Raw genomic sequence first — 4,029 nt, forward strand, 5'->3', positions numbered from 1 at the left:
TTATTTCGACCACAAAAGTGGTCCTCTTCAGCAGGACATGTTATACCAAAATCCGCCTCCGTAGGTAGTATTAGCGCCCTCTCGACCATGGACTTAATTGTACGATGGTGTCGTTCTATTATTCCATTACCGCTTGGTCGGTAAGCTGTCCGGAAGAAGCGTCTCGTACTTCATTTGTCCAACATGCCTTTCAGCGCCTCCGACCGAAACGCTGTGCTATTACCCATCAGGACTTCATCCACTGGGCCCCGTTCCAAAAATATCTCATCACCCGTGCAATCTCCTCTTCAGTCTCCGCCTTTAGTTCTCGTCAGACGGCGAACCGTCCCGGCCCGCAACCGACCATTGACAGGTACCTAGCCCCCCGATAGTGGGTGACATCAACCGCCAGCCGCCTCCAGTGGTCTGGGGGCGGGGTCTATGTACTAACATCGGACGCAGGCTCTCACCGCCTACCGGACTTCTTCCCTCGATATATTCGGTTCGACCTTCCTCGCCAGGAACAATGGGCTGTCGACACCTAGGTGGTGAGTTTCGTGCAACTCTCTCGCACGAAGGGACCCTGCAGTGCACACTTTAAGCTCCTCCTCGTCATATTCTTCCTTCACTTTCAACCAGCTTTTCTTCATTCTAGTTAGCGCATCTGCTTTGTTCATTCCCGACGGTACCTCGCTCACCCTTATCTTCATGTCGAACTCGTCTATTAACTCCCTCAGGATCCCAAGACGGCGCTTCACAAGGACCTCTGCAGCCCCCTTCGTGCGTACTCTCTTCTCAGCCGTCAGCACTGAGTTCATCCACCCCGCTACAGTGGCTGAGTCAGTCCTGATTTCGATCTCACGCAGCCCCATTTCAGTGCCAAATTGACTCCTTTTATGGCCGCGTCCAACTCTGATACGTTGATATGATGGTAGTTTTTTTTTTTCGCTGCCACACTCCAACTTCGACTACCACGCCCCCTATCTCCAAGATGGCGCCGGTCGCTATGCTACTCGCGTCGCACCACACTACGCCTCGGCTCTGTTGGGGTGCGTTCCACTGTCTCCTCACCGGATCATTGTGTATCGTCCGTTGTACGACGTCACGTATCATCGTTAGCATGCCCTCATCAATCTTCTTTCCCCAACACTTCGATCCCGACCGACTCTTAATGTAGCTATACGCCATACGGAGCCAACCGGTGATCGGGCAGTGGCCCACTAATTTGCCACAAAGGGAGAAGAGCTTTCGTTTGCTCATTTCATCTGTAACCTTCGGGATCTTGTTGCCTCTCCTGAACATCAGGTTTCCGATCCCGTCCCTTTCCAGTCGCAGTCCCAACACTGCTCCTCCTTCCAACGGTTCCGGCTCCTTCGCTATTAATCCGTACCGAGCCAAATGTTCCACTACGTCCGACACTGATATCACGTTATCATCCACCAGTATGTCGTCGAGGTACGAGGCGGTGCCCTTCTTCATTGTTTCAGTCTTCTCCAGCACTGTCTTCAGGATTCTCGTCATGATCCTCGGGGCCGAGCAGAGCCCAAACCCGTTTGGTTTAGCAATAAGTTCTACCTTTGTATTTTACTAGCTGGGACTTCCATAGTTTCTTCGACATGTGAATTTGTAGGCAAGCCGCCCGCAGGTCTACAGTCGCGGACGCCCCCCTCATTCGGCGCCACCTGCGAAGGGTCTCGCTACATACATCTACAAAATCATCGCCAGTATGACACCTCACAAACTGGTTCAGTTCTCGTAAATCCAACACCAGTCGTACTTTGTTCTTGGTTGGCTTACCACTGCCATCAAGGGCAAGATTCCGCCCTCCACCGGTTCCTCCAAGGGACTCAAGATTCCCTCCTCAATCTAGCGCTCCACTTTAAGGTCAAAGTTCTCCATCACCCCTTCTCTGAGGGTCTGTGTGTAGCAATCGACTTTGTTCTTGAAAAGAGGCGAGCCTTCTTTCGGGCACTACTCTACTTCTAACTTCTGGCCATCAAATTCTGCCAGGAAGTCTTCGTCCTCAACTGTACACGGCGCCGCCCTCTCTACAGGGTCGAGCTTCGGGGTGGCACTGCCCTCCGCCCTCTCGACAGGGTCGAGCTTCGGGGCGGCACTGCCCTCCGCGGCCCTCATTGCCATTTCTACGTCCACGCCCGGCCTCAACCGGGTCCTCTTCCTCCCTTCAGAGTCGCGTATCGTTCCAATCCTCACTTGTCCGGCAATAAACACGATTTCTCCAAGCTGGGCAATTGCATCCATTCCCAGCACCACGAAAATTCCCTCTAGAACCGTTCTAATGACGAGCACCCTTAGTCGTATCGGAATGCCCTCTACCATCATTTCAATTTCCTGGTCGCCTTCGCACTTTGTCTTCCTCCTGTCGACTGTCATCAGGGCCACATCTCCCTGTCTTAACTCTTGAACTACGTCGGTCCTAATGATCATGGTTGAACGCCCTCGTGCGTCTTCCTCTCACCCAGACATCCACGATCGGCATACGGATGAACGGTGTCCTTACATTTCCTCGGCGGCCCCTTGCGTAGTGGCCGCCGTTTTTCATTAAGCCAGTGATAACAGTGTTCCATGAAAAAGTAAATGCTATATAGCAATATAAATTTAATTATTGATTTTGTAAATTATAGTAGATCAACATAATCTGCGATTTTCTTGGCGGAAATCGACAAAAAAATTGTTAAAACCTATTTACTAACGAACGAAGTCGTGGCGGTTGAATGATACGCCATGTTTGTTTTTATAGATACCGAGGTCGAAGAAATGAAAGGATGATAAATTAGGCTATTCTAACCTAACCTAACTAACCTACGTAACCTAACCAAATATTTAATAATTCGGTACCTAAAATTCTAAAGATCATCCGGTTCGTCGTCGTCACGATGCTGACGGCCTGATTATTATTGTACTTCGGGCAATTAACAGACGACGGCAGAACCCCGTGTTCTCTCATAAAGTCCAAGGAAGCCCTATTGTTTTTGTAAAAGCGCTTATTAATGTCACCTGGAGTTGGAGAACACCCGGTCCACAACGTGAAATCCATCTTCTGATAGTGACTGGCCTGGCATGGCGTCTGGACCGTATATTACATTCATGTATTATAATTTACAAAATTAATATTTAATTTTCCAATGCTATATCGCGTAGGTGACAACTAAAATAATACCAGAATATGTAATGAAAACAGAACTTTGATAGATCCAAATAGAAACGATAAGCATCTCAGTGATTTTTTTCCAACGCTGTCGTAGCTTTATGTCTGGCTTCCTGTGAAATTAAAAAAAGGTATGATTTCAGCGACAATGTCATCTCAAAACTGAATTGTCTGACTCCAACTAATGCTTTATCATTGAATTTTAGGAAGTCAGTTCCTTCTTTGGTACCCTTAGTAGCTGCATTGCCCCTTCTTGTACCTCCAGAAGACAGCTCGTTATTGCAACGACTGGATGATCAATGGCGAATATTGCCACTGGAGTGTGACAATTCAACCTTGAATACAGAGGACGATGATAAGTTTTGGGCTGCATTATGTGGTGTAAGTGTGAGTGTATGTGGCGTGGACGGGGACGGGCGGTTGCCGCCCCACCTCCCCCCCGATTGGGGGGGAGGGGGTCAAATGGCACGAGCGTTGGTATCCCCCTTCCCATCAGAGGGGGGAGTGCCCTCGCATCGGCGTGGGTGGACAGTGCCTGGGAAGGACCGCGCGAGTGAACGTGAGTGTAGGGGAGGGAGACACACCGAGGATCGGTGGGGCTAGTATTAGTAGTTAGGAGGTAGGGAATTAGATTAGGAACAGTGGCGTGAGTATTCCAAGGAGGAATAAAGACCCACCCAGAAGCAACCGAAGGAGCGGCATCATCGACACCCAACCAAGTAAGTACCATACATTATTAAAAGATAAACCAATTTTAACAGACCTTTCACAATCTGCACTCTGTTCTTAGCCTACCCCATTCGAATATAGAATGTGAGAGAGTTTTTAGTAAAATTATCATTTTCAAAACTAGGCAAGAAAAAGGTTGAAAACAGCAACTG

The sequence above is a fragment of the Oratosquilla oratoria genome, chromosome 7 (genome assembly GCF_046742065.1).
Source record: "Oratosquilla oratoria isolate Oo_2021 chromosome 7, ASM4674206v1, whole genome shotgun sequence".
Lineage (NCBI taxonomy): Eukaryota > Metazoa > Arthropoda > Malacostraca > Stomatopoda > Squillidae > Oratosquilla > Oratosquilla oratoria.